This window comes from Mus caroli, chromosome 1 (assembly GCF_900094665.2).
Source record: "Mus caroli chromosome 1, CAROLI_EIJ_v1.1, whole genome shotgun sequence".
Classification (NCBI taxonomy): Eukaryota; Metazoa; Chordata; class Mammalia; order Rodentia; family Muridae; genus Mus; species Mus caroli.
Genome location: NC_034570.1, coordinates 63095366 through 63108867, shown reverse-complemented (window position 1 = coordinate 63108867; position 13502 = coordinate 63095366). Strand labels below are relative to the sequence as shown.

Sequence of the window (13502 nt, the reverse complement as noted above, 5' to 3'; positions counted from 1 at the left end):
TTTTGGAATTGTATGCATTTGGAATCCTGGAATGCTACTCAAAGGAGGTCCGTTCGTATGTCCTTGGTCTGGATCTTGAGAGCTCAGTTTTGCCGTCTATCCTTTAAAACTTAGAGGATGCATTTCTGTTGTCTTTACATTTCACCTTGTGGGGATTTTTTTTTTTTTTTTTTGGCAGTCACAGGAATTAATCAGATTCTATTTCCTGGTGGCTGACCTTTCCTTTACTTGGTTTGTACACACTGTTTGACCCCAAGCCTGTGGCATCATATATTTTGCTTTTCTATCTCTTGGCCTAGAAATGACAGACCTGTTTCGCAGTATTCTATAAGTTTGGGGGTTGATCTCTACGGGTATCAATAGGAGAAATAGCTCCCTTCCCAGCTCAGTATAAAAGCATTGAAAATTAAGATAGTAATACCCATGAAAACAAAGTGACATTTTTATTGATAATGTTTACTTTGAAGTATAGCCTTATGGAATCTCTGATCTATAGAGGCCTTCCAACACTATTCTTAATCCTGAACAACCTAGTCCTCTAAAACTCAGGGTTTCAAACAGCAGAGTGGAAATGTAAGCTTTCTGTGGGCACAAAAAGGTCCAAAGAGCAGAGAGATCAAGGGATTTAATCACATGAAAGAATTGCCTCTTCCCCCAAGGGCAGCGGCAGCAGGGCTAGATACTAATAGAACCCCGTTCACATAGAAGGCAATATAAGGCAGCATGCATATGATATACTTTTGAGGGCTGTCACTCAGTATGGGCCAAGATTAATAGCTACCTATGGACAGGGACAGGGACAGAGAGTCTCACCTTTGCAAGCTGAGACAAAGGTAACTTGAAAAATAGGTGAGAAAGTCATAGCTGTTATCAACTCCCATCTGTACTCTGGACTTTGCATAGAATCCAAGATTCCAAATGAGTCTAGGGAGGTCTGGCTAAGCCTTGTTTTTCATCCTGAGTTCAAACATGAGTCATTGCTTATATTCTATCAGCCTTCTTTTTAATCCGCTAAAGAGACATTTGGCTTTCTACTACCCTGGACTATAACACTATATAAAGATCATTGTTAAATGCATGTGAACCTGCATTCAACATCAGAAACACACACTGAAGGGACACGGCTTTCTTTTCCAAATTATTTTGATTTGCAAAGCAAACATTACGGTGTTAAAAGTCTAAGACCTCAATATGACATCTGAGTAACTTTTCTTAGGTTGTTTCAGCAACCTTGTGTTATCTTGTGTTAACCTTGTGTAATAAAAGATGCTTTTGTTTCCACACTGGAGACAGCATGGCTCAAGCCATAACATGAACAGATACTTGGAACTCACAAAATTTACCTTACTACAAGGCCTTTACAAATTCCAACTAATTATGTTCCCAACATTCAGGAGGTTCAGTGACCATTGGTATCATCCCCATGTTTCAGAGGATAAAACGGAAGAAAACAGTGGCTAAAATCAGAACCTTGACAATTAGCAATATTTCTCCCAAGCCTAATACCCGGAACCTAATCCTAAACTTGGGGAACCTTAACCCTAATCCCAATCCCAACCCTAACCCTAACCCCAAGCCCAACCCAAGCCCAAGCCCAAGCCCAAGCCCAACCCTAACCCCTAACCCTAACCCCAACCCCAACCCTAACCCCTAAACCTAAACCCTAACCCCAACCCCAACCCCAACCCCAATTCCAACCCTAACCCTAACCCTGGGGAACCTTAACACTAACCCAGGGAATAATGAGCTGTGCATTTCTATTGCTCTGTAAAATGAAGTGGCTGAAGGTAGCCTGGGCTACATTAAGCGAAGTCATTTTTCATAGTTTTCCTGTATTTCTGCTAAATGACTAAAGTGTGGCATGAATATAGACTGGAGTGCCTACTGTGTGTAGGGCACAGTACCACTTTTTTTAATCTTTGGAGAGTCCTAAAACCTTTACTTTGAACTAGGGTTATATTAGGGGGTATTAGAATCTCCTATATGATCATGAGTTAGTCAAGGAGCACCGTAGAGCTCACAGAATAGGATTCTGTCATTTTCACTTTGCTTCAGGCTTGGACTGCCAATGCTGTCGATGCTGTTGAATGCTGACTATTTCCATGGGTCTGAGGAGTTTCCTTTCTGTATACATTGTATTCTCCAGTTTCTATATTCCCACGGGCTTCCTAAAACTAACTCTTTTTCTTTCTTGTGATAACAAAATGTAAGCGATTTCTCATTTCTTTCAAAATTATAGCAATTGTGAGCAGAAATCCAGATCACAAAAGCTTACTATTTGTATGATGCACAGTATTGGATGAAGTACAAACTTTTTGTTTTCCAACATAACCTCAAACTTTAATTTACATTTTAATTAAAATATCATTAGACTGCTTTCCATTTTTTGTCCACCCTGCAAGCCCTCCCTCCAATCCCACCTATGATCCTTCACTCTCAAGTCAAACCTTTAAGTGTGTGTGTTTATGTGTGTGTGTGTGTATGTATGTATGTATGTGTATGTATGTGTGTCTATGTGTGTGTGTGTGTGTGAGAAAGAGAGAGACAGAGAGATGCTAGCTCCAAATTTGCATTCTCCTTCCTTAGCTTTCTTAATGCTTGAATTGCAAAAATGCCTGTTACAAGCATCAAGTTCTAACTGCTCAGTTCACAACTCTAGCATATTGTAGTTTTCTGAAGAAATTTGTACTGATTTCAAAGAGAGATCAAAGTCTTAGTTTTTTTTTTTTTTTTTTTTTTTTTGGTTTTTCGAGACAGGGTTTCTCTGTGTAGCCCTGGCTGTCCTGGAACTCACTTTGTAGACCAGGCTGGCCTCGAACTCAGAAATCCTCCTGCCTCTGCCTCCCGAGTGCTGGGATTAAAGGCGTGCGCCACCACGCCCGGCTTGAAATCAAAGTCTTAAAATAAAATACTTTTATAATACTTTTTCATAACCTCTGTAGGACAGGGCACCATCAGAACACTGTGGTATTTTTAGTTACCCAAGCATTCTTTTGCAGTAGATGTGGTAGCTGGTAAGGAGTAAGGAGTCACTGATGAGCTAGTAAGAGGTTGTTATTTTGTCATTAAATGTAAGATATGTTACAAAAACACCTTTTCATCAATATTTCCAATAAAAGGAATTTTTTTCAGAAGAAAGGAAAATTTTGTTTTTCTGTTCTATAATAGCCTACATAGTCAGTACCTGGTTACCTACATCCCTAGAACGGCAGACCTGCATGCTTAGTTGCTAGCTTGCCATAGTAGTCATCTTATTCATGAAACCCAGAGAGCTTTAGAGGAAACTTCTAAGTGGGCCTTGCCATATAGAATATAGAGTATGAAAAACAGCACCTTACTATTAGGGTCAAAAACCCAACTGATGAAGTAAAAAAGTCACCAAGCTACTTGTAAGGTAACAAAAACAGAGCTCACATTATGAGTGCAGAAGGATTTCACTGTGCTTGAAAGGCAGAGCCTTGTCACTGCAGGCATGTCTTATGTGAGAAGATGAGGTGAGGCTATGGACCATAAAGACTTAGTGGTGTGCGATGATGTCTGAGAGCAGGGTGATGCAGAGGGATACAGGAAAGCTTGGGAAGGGTAACACTGAGAAGAAATGATAATTCACAGAATTAATAGATACGACAAAAAAAATCAGTAGTCACCCTCAATTCTCTTCTCGGGTCTGACACACATACTTTAATATAAAAGACTTTATTCCCATTACTTTAAAAGTTTATCAACTAAGCAGGGTTCATACGGGCTCACAGAGGCTAAAGGGGAAAACCTGGAGCCAGCATGCATCTGCACTAGGTCCTCTGAAATTATATTGTCATTGTTAGCCTGGTGTATTGAGACCCCTACCAGTGGAGGTGGGGTATCTCTGAGTCTTTTGCCTGCCCTTGAGACTCTTCTCTTCCTACTGGGTTGCCTCATTCAGCCCTGATTCGAGAGTTTGTACCTAATCTTATTGCATCTTGTTATACCATGTTCAGTTGCTATCCCTGAGAGGCATGCTCTTTTCTGAAGGGAGATGGAGGAGGAGTGGATCTAGGGGAGAGCAAGATAGAGGGGGAAACTAGGAGTGGAGAAAGAAGGACTTGTAGTTGAGGTGTGTTGTATAAGAGAAGAACTAAAAAAAAACAAGATGATAAAAATAAATGTTTAATTAAAGTCATTTTTAAAATATTGAGCTAGATGTACACACATGTCTATTACACACATGTCTATTACACGCATGTCTATTACACGCATGTCTATTACACACGTCTATTATCTCAGCACTCAGGCTGAGGCAGGAGAACTGCTGCCAGTTTGAGGCTAGCCTAGACTACACTTCCGGCACCAGACATCTGGGTACACTTGGCTGTGTGGTGGTTAATGCTGTCAAGATGACAGGATTCAGCACCCGGGGAGGTTTCTAGACTGGGTTTGACGTGGAGAGATCCACCCTAAATGTGGACAGCATCATCCCATTGGCTAGGGTTCTGGCTTGAATGAAAAAGAGAAAGCAAGCTGAGTATCAATATCCATTTCTTTCTTCTTGCTAACTTAGGGTACGATGTGACCATCTACTTCAAGCTCTTGCTGCCATGCCTGCCTTCCTGTCATGACAGCCTGTTCCCTCCAACGGTAATACAAAAGAAACCCTCCTTTTGTTATGCTGCTGCTGTTCAGTGTTTGGCCATCGCACAAGGGGACGGAGCTAACACACCATTGTTAATGTAATCAGTATTTATGTACACTTGATGACATAGGAGACTATAAGTTTTTTAAAAGCACCTAGAGATGACTAATTAAAAATAGCTTTGCCCCCCTATTTTCCTGTGTATGACAATGGATTAGTAACGCATCCATATACCCGGGTGATAAAAATGATATCGTTTATACACTTGCTGAAGTAAATTAAATAATGATTAAGTTTTTAAAATCAACTATGGATCAAGCTTGCTTCTCCAAGATTGGCTTCTGGGGAGACGCAGTCAGTGGTGTGTCCCTCAACTTCTAAGTAGACTGTATATCCATTTCTTCCCTTTTTAATTAAAATAGGGAGTGGAAAGCAAGAAATAAGCAGGAAGCCTGTGTCTCTCTCATGGCTGCATAAAATCATGCAATGGGCCCACAGAGAAGCAGGAACTGGATCTGTGCATCTTTTGTTTGTCTAAGGTGAGGACTACAGAGGTGTCATACTTTACACTAGGCATGGGAAAGGGAAAAATATAATCTAGCTCTCAGTGAATGCACAATGTTAGGAGGATTCCCATCTGACAGGAAATCCTTGAACAGAGTAAGAAGTACCATGGCTGAAGAATACAAAACATTATTGTAAGCCTCAATCCAGGCTGGTTCCGAAAGTCTTTGGAAAACACCATGGACAAAAGTGACTGAACAACTGAGAGGTGACTCAAGAGCTGGCTCTGCACCCAGGAGGGAAAGCAGGAAGAGGGGATAGCATGAATGCTGTTTCTCAGCAGGACACCAACTCAGCCTATGACAAACACTCAGTAGAGAGGAATTTGGAGAACAGCAAGAGGTTTGAGGGCAGAGATCAGAGTCAGCAGCGATGAGCTTGTCAGCTATGGGAGGAAGGCATGTTCTTGCTCTAAGAACAAGGAGGGCTTGCTGAAACTTAAAGTGGACAGCAACATGGCCAGATTATAATCTTACTCCAAAACTCCATCAAAGATGGCTGTTTTCTTTACTCTATCTGTGATTAGCTAGATTATTTCTCAGTACCAGTGTTCACACCTATTAAATGACTGACAATTCGAAATAATTCTTAAAGCTGATACCATCGTTACAATACGTTCATGGGAAACGGAACAAAGAAAAGTTAAGCCATATAGCTAATAAACAGGAAAATAATTCCGAGGAGGATATATTTTACTATAAAACCAGTGTTCTCTCCAGTGGACCAGGCTGCTTTCCAATTATACTCTCAAGTGGCTGTTGGATGAGAATGCCAAAATGCATTTGAAAGCTAACTAGAACTGGAGAGTGTTCAAGAACGGGGAAAGGTGCAGTAAGCGTAGGAGGGAACTGGGTGGGTGCAAACGGATTGGGTGAATCAAGTCCTTTCAATTAAGCTTCTTCTCTGCTTAGCTCTTAGTCAAGAATTCATCCACCAACTCATTAAATAGTCCTTCTAGGAGATGCAAGCTTTCTTTCACAAAGCACAGTTTGATTATGTTGGCAATGCCCAGTACCCACTCCTTGCATTATTCTAGAATCATCCGTTTGTTTGTTTTTGTTTGTTTGTTTGTTTGTTGGGTTTTTTTTTGTTGTTGTTTTGTTTTGTTTTGTTTTGTTTTTTTGAGACAGGGTTTCTCTGTGTAGCCCTGGCTGTCCTGGAACTCACTCTGTGGACCAGGCTGGCCTTGAACTGAGAAATCCACTTGCCTTTGCCTCCCAAATGCTGGGATTAAAGGCGAGTGCCACCACTGCCTGGCTCTGGGTTCATCCTAAATAAGGGAAATGAAAGTGTTACGTTTCTGACAAATGATGACTGGGCCTTTTTCCCAGTGTCTGGTTTCTAAAGGATAGCCATTAAATCTCAGCAAAGTGGTCAAAGAAGATTGACAGGCAACAAAGGTGAGCTCCATTGAAATGTAGGTGCTGGCCTTTTGTTGCTTTGGGTCAGCCATAATCATTTGGTATTTAAATTCTGTGCCAAGCTTAGTGGGTGTTCATAACTGTCTTACTGGAATATGATACCACAACTCAGTTGCTTTTATTCGACGTCCAAGGGTAGAGTCTATATAGAAGGTATATCTAGACCTTATAAATTTAAGAATTTTTCAGAGCAAGCTTATTCTTGGGGAATGTTTAGTCTGGTGGTCTTTTATTTTGTACACCAGGGAGAGATTCAGATTAGCTTAGAGATGTAATCAACATCATCTCCTGATTCCCCGAGCAGTTGTTTATCCCTAAGTATATTATAGTTAACTGTATTGTCAGTGGTTGATAAAATAATGTTTTCTTTTTTATTCAGTACTAGGGACTTAACCTAGGGCCAAAGTGTTAGAGCAGTACCAGCACTGAGCTATATCCTATGTCCTTCATATCTACTTATGTATCTATCTATCTATCTATCTATCTATCTATCTATCTATCGATCTATCTATCTATCTATCATTTACTCATCTATCTGTCTGTCTCTCTGTCCGTCTATCCTTCTATCTATACATATATATTCATATTATGAGTGTGGCTTTAGTTTTGCTTTTGGTTTTGTTTGTTTGTTTGTTTTTGTTTTTTTCTTTTTGGTTTTCTCTTTATTTTCCAACAAGGTCTCATTAGTTTGCCTGAATTGGCCTTGACCGTGTCATTCACTTGCTTCAGGCTCCCCAGGAGCTGGGATTACCACTAGGTTCAACACTAATTCTTTATGAAACTATACACGCCTAATTCACGGAAGTTTAGATGTTGAGAACAGTGAGTCTAAAAGTCAAAAGTTGTATTTTATACATCGAATAAAATGGGTTTTTTTTTTTTGTTTTTTTTCTTTTCTGAAAGTTTGCCAAGCTCCATGCTCCTGCAGTTGGTAGTAGCCAGGGCTGATCCAGTGGAGGAATACGACTTGCTGAGGAAGAGTTTGATTTTTTTTTTTTAAAGAAGAGTGATTTTAACTCGCCTGAGTTGACTGCAGAGTGTTGCTCCTTAGTGAGGAAGTGGAGCATTTAAAGTCTTGCTCACCTTTTGCATGACCCCTCCTGCCACACCTCTGTTGGGAGACAAAAACAAATACAGGCTGAGAATTCCCAGGGGTTGAGGGCCAGGTAATCCTTTCAGAATGACTCTCACCTGATACTCCCTGACTAAGGTGGGACTCTGAAAAAAAAAAAAAAAAAAAAAAAAAAAAGAAAGTCTCTCTCTTCTTTCTTTCCCCTACTCCTTCTTGCTTAAACAATAACCACCACCACCACCACCACCCCCCCATCCCAAATATTTTCTATCTCTGGTGGATAACTTCCTCTTATACTTTCCTTTGTCAACTGCTCTTCTCCAGGTATAAGAAGGGATAATAAGAGATGTATAAAGGATCAGAGTTAGTGACCTGGGAAAATTTAAAGAAAGGATAAAAGACAAAACAAAGGAGAAACATTTGTCTACCCTTCACCAGGACAAGCAAATGAGCATCTAAGAACTCAACACAACCGTGGTGAGATTTTTTTTCCCCCAGTCTTCCCACCAAGGAGCATGAGAGATGCGAAAGGAAGTAGAGTAGCTTGCAACCTAGTGTGTAGCTTCCTGGTAGAGGCTCAAGTTATCAGGTCCACTTAGAGGACCATCTAACATAGGCCCACTTGCTTTCTTTGTGCTGGCAATAAGAGGCATTCCACTGCCTCAGAGGGGTCCTAACCCTTCCCATGCAAATACATGTCACAGCCTTAGATTGAAGAGAGGCAGCATGGAGAGGCCAGATTTCAAGCCTGGGCTCTCAGAGTTTGCAGGTGGATGTTAAGGTGTAACACTCAAGTTTTTTTTTTTTTTTAATTTTATTTTGTGAGTCCTTTCCTGGAAAGTTTGTTTGATTGGTTGGTTGTTTTTTGTTTGTTTGCTTCGATTTGTTCTTGTTGGCATTCTAACATTCTCTAACTGTGGAAAGAATTCTCTTTCTTTTCTCTAAAATTCTAATAAAAAGGACAGGGCAGGAGACATGGGTTCAGATCCCCAGTGCCCATGTGACAAACCAGGCCTGGTGGCATGGACCTGTAAATCTCACACTGGGGAAGTATTGACTGGAGAAGAACTCTTAGGGTTTGCTGGCTTGGCTATGTACACTGCTACAGATGAGCATCTCTAAACACGCACAAGCACAATTGTGTGCGCTCATGTTACACACACACACACACACACACACACACACACACACACACACACACACAGAGTTACTCTGTTTCATGCTTTCTATCTCTCTCTTTCTCTCTCTCTCTAATAAAAGCAGGTTTAAACTCATTTTCCCCCAAACCAGAACATATTGTTTTGAAACCCAGTGGTATGTGGGCCAGGTTCTGGCACATAGAATCTAAGTCTGACAGTGCTATAGAGCCCAAGACTCAAGAGTATGTCTCCGTGTCTTTGAACTTTTATTTATTCATTTATTTATTTATTTATTTATTTATTTATTTATTTATTTCACTTTACATACTGATCACTGTCCCCTCCTCCCAATAGTCCCCTCCCATAATCCTTCACCTCATTGTCCAAACCCTTCTGCTCTGAGAGAGTGGAGTACTCCCCCTTTCCGTGGGTATCCTCTACCCTGGCACATGAAGTCTCTGCAGTGTTTTCTTTCCCACTGAGGCCAGACAAGACAGCTGAGTTTGGGGAATGGATTCTACAGACAGGCAACAGCTTTTGGGATAGCCTCCTTTCCAGTTGTTCAGGACCTACATGAAGACCAAGCTGCACATCTGCTATATATATGGGGGATGGGAGGGGGACCAGTTCCAGCCCTTGCATATTCTTTTGTTGTTGATTCTGTCTCTGAGAGCCCCAAGGGTCCGGGTTAGTTGACTCTGTTCACCTTTCCATGGAGTTCTTATCCCATTCAGGGCCCTCAATCCTTCCCCCAACACCAAACCACCCACAAAACTTTCCACCCAAAATGTATTCTGCCTATAAGAAATGTGGGGAAAGGTGATGGAGCAGAGACTGGGGAAATGGCCAGGCAATAACCAACCCAACTAGAGACCCATCCCACAGGCAAGCACCAGTCCCTGACACTATTAATGCTTCTCTGTTATGCTTGCAGAAAGTTTTGTTTTATTTTTCCAGACAGAGACTCTTTGTATAGCCTTTGCTATCCTGAAAATTGCTCTGTACACCAGGCTGGCCTTGAACTCACAGAGATCTGATTGCCTCTGCCTCCCAAATGCTGGGATTAAAGACATGTGCCACCACCATCAGATCATCTTCCTCCTCCTCCTCCTTCTTTTGAATGGAGGGGCAGGATTTCTCTGTGTTGTCTTGGCTGTTCTGCTGTCCTGGAACTCACTCTGTAGAGCAGGTTGGCCTCCAACTCAAAAATCCACCTGTCTATGCCTTCCTAGTGCTGGGAGTAAAGGCATGTGCCACCATCTCTAACAAAAAACTAGAACATTTTAAAAGACTGGTTCTCGTTATGTAGCCCTGGCTGGCAGGGAACTCACTGTGCAGACCAGGCCAACCTTAAAAACATTGTTCTGGACTGAAATGTTTTTTTTTTTTTTTGAACTGGTAAATCAAATACAATTTATGCTTAGGACACTTAAAAAGAGAACAATGTATTTTATTTTTCTTTCCCACAGATGACTCCCAGTTCTGAGACGCTTGTGTACATAGCTGCGTGGTAAGTTAACATAGGAACCCAAGTGGCTAAGTCCCTCCAGAATTAAATGGAAAACTTCCCTAATTTGCTGTTGATGCTTTACCGTTAAACTTCTGAGGAAGCGCAAATATTTTAAAACAGGGCTTTCAGTGTTGTTGCTTAAAGGATGAAAAATGAAACCAATGCGTAATTATTGAGCATGTACTGCGTACAAGGCATTGCATAAATATGAGGTTAAAAGAGAGCTACTCTGCAGGAAGATACTGCTTAAACTAAGCACAGGCTTTCTGATTTCTCCTCTGCTTTTCCCTCCAAGAGATTTTCTTTTTCTATTCCCTCTCAGTGCACTTTGTTCAGAAAATGAAAACAGTACTCTATCAGAGAAATATATTTACATTCCTTGAAACTGGGGTCTAATTGTGTGAAAATACATTCACAGACACTCCAAGCCTTCTTTTTCATAGCCTGTCATGAAAACCTGGGCTATAGAATCCATTCACTTTCCTGTAAGATCCCTACCTGCCCTAAAGACTAATTCCTGAGTGGAGTTTTCCAGGTTCTTTCAGCCACAGCCTTAACCTTGGGAAACCTGCCTCCCTTGGGGAAGTCTTCTGGCAAAAGATCTGTCCTTGCAGTCCTCACAGTCTGTCAGAGCTCTGTGTGGCCCTTCCCTAGACTGTCACCTGGCCAAGTCAAAACAAAGGCAACCACCTCCTACAGGTGCCAAACAGTTGACTAAAAATTGCACAAGTGTTATTCATTTAATACACATAACACCTCTGAAGCAGGACCTGCTCTTCTAAGATGAGGATATGAAGCACCCCAGGCTCACACAGCTGGAAAGATGCAGATCTGGTCCATGAGTGGTAGAACCCAGGATCTGATGGCCCTCAGTGCTGGACTGCTCCAAGTTAGTGAGCTTTCGGGGGTATGGGTATGGGGTGGGGTGGGCAAGTTTTCTTACTCTACTCTTCTCACATTATTTTATGCTTCAAATTTTAAAGGAATAGGGCAAGATTTGCTCCAGTTGGGCACCTGCAGTGGGTAACTTCCTTTTCCCTGTGTGATTCTATTTGTACACCATTCACTTTTTCTGATTTATTTTATTCTAAAAGTAGTATGACCTCACCTACTTCATCCACTGAAGTGGTTTTTGTGTGTCTGTAGTCCTGAGTTTCAGACCCATGATCTCACATATTCTACACATGCACCATACCACTGAGCTACACCACCAACCTTGATGATATTTTTATTCACTTTGTGTACTTACACATAAGTATATATATATTTTTTATTCATTTCATATGTGTGCACATGCATGTGTGGGCACACAGAAACGGGAGGACAGAGGTCAATATCATAAGCCTTCTATTCCATATTGTGACTGGAGACAGGATCTTCCATTGAACCCTGGAATTCGCTGATTGACTATTCTTGCTTGCCTGTATACTCCGGGGATCTGCTTGTATCTGTACCCCCAGCTACAGTGTGAAAGGCACATGGCACTGTGCCCGGCATTCATGTGGATGCTGAGATGCCAAGCTTGGGTTCATTACCAACTGGGCCATTTCCTCAGCTCCCTAGTGATGCATTCTTTTTTTTTTTAAAAAATAATTTTATCTTTTATTTAATGATATTTTATATTTAATAAAGTAAAGCATATCTGTGGACTAAAAAACATGTTGTACAACATACTGATTGAAATAAAAGCCTGAAATTTCCAAGTGCTCTGTAATTATCTAGAGTCAGTTACTTGCAAGTTTAAGTGTTATGTTATGTATTTTCTCTGATTTGTGGTTCCTTGATTTTTTTTGAGGGCGGTGGGGCAATATTGCCAAGCTTTGAGATAGGGTTTCTTAGTGTAGCCCAAATGTCTTAGAACTCATCTTATAGACCAGGCTAACCTTGAACCCAGAGATCCACCTGCCTCTGCCTGCAGAGTGAAGGCATTAAAGGTGTGAGCCACTACAGCCAAGCTGTTCCTAGATTTTTCCATAGATACATAGAATTTAAATTACATTATGAAATGTGAGAGGATTAAGACAGGGGAATCCCGTTCAAAAAGTACAGCTATGAACTAAAAAACTGAATATGATGGTATGTACTGCACAAGGTTTGTTCTCTGAGAGGCATTGCCCGCAGGAAGCAGTACTGACTTCTTGTTCTTGCCCCAGACGAAATTGTGTCATAGTCCAAATCCTTGCTGCAAAGTTACCCAGAGTCCCATTGTTTAGGACAGCTCCCTAGCAGCTGCTTAGGATAGAGACAGCCCAAGAAAAGAGGGAAAAAAAGGAGGAGGCCCTACTTCACAGGACAGGGAATTGTCATTATCTGATAAAGGATTTTTTTTTTTTTCTGTACTCCGGAAGTGTGTGTCGTGAGCTGGCAAGAGGGGTTAACAAGAGGCTGAAGAGATGGCTCAGGGCGGAAGAGCGGTTGGTGCTCCTACAGAAGGAGGCCTTGGTTTTCTTTCCCCCAACACCCACATGGCAGCTCACATCCACCTGTAACTCTAGCCCCAGGGGGCCCACAGGGGCTGCACACACACGCTGCACACGCATTGCACGGACATACCTGCAGGCATAATATTCAAATGCATACATTATTAAAATAAAGAAGATGGCTTAGCAGGTAAAACCATTAGCCCTGCAAAGCCTGTGACCTTCGTTAGAAGCTCAGAAACCCAGGCTGAAAGAGAGCACCTGACGTCCCGGGAGCCGCTCCGCATGCGCACACATCTCTGGATCAGAATTTGCACAAGCACCAGATTTCAAAGGGCAGCAGAGCCTGTCAGTCACGGAGATGGAATGGTTCTATGGGGTATATACTCCCTCTCCCCAGGAGTCCAGAATTCTCCTGAACTCACTTAACACTAAAAGGTTAGTTAGCCTTGTGAGTTTCTGGACTGAATGGGAATTAACCCATTGTTGACTTTTAATATTCCATCACTTTTGATTCTTTATCATGCTTGCTTTTCTTTTGTGACCACTGAGGGGTGGAAATTTTCACTTCCTTGGTAAGGCTCGCCTTCAATCACTCTCTTCTGAAAATGACCTGAGGCTCCTTGTACATAAACATCGAAACCAAACAGACATATCATCACTGTGTTTCTAACCCTAGAGACACTTAGCATGGGTGTGGGTTTGCATAGCAGGGAAACTAGTATTGACCTGGTTCAAATGCTAATTAGATTATTGAAAAAAAAAAA

General features: G+C 41.5%; 1 long non-coding RNA gene across 1 annotated transcript in view; it reads left to right on the top strand.

The window, feature by feature from the left end:
* Positions 1-10268: 10268 nt before the first annotated feature.
* LOC110304963 overlaps positions 10269-13502 on the top strand; it is a 69088-nt gene continuing 65854 nt past the window's right edge. The window contains exon 1 of the long non-coding RNA XR_002379122.1: positions 10269-10315. This is a non-coding gene — a long non-coding RNA (uncharacterized LOC110304963). The remainder of the gene's footprint in view (positions 10316-13502) is intronic.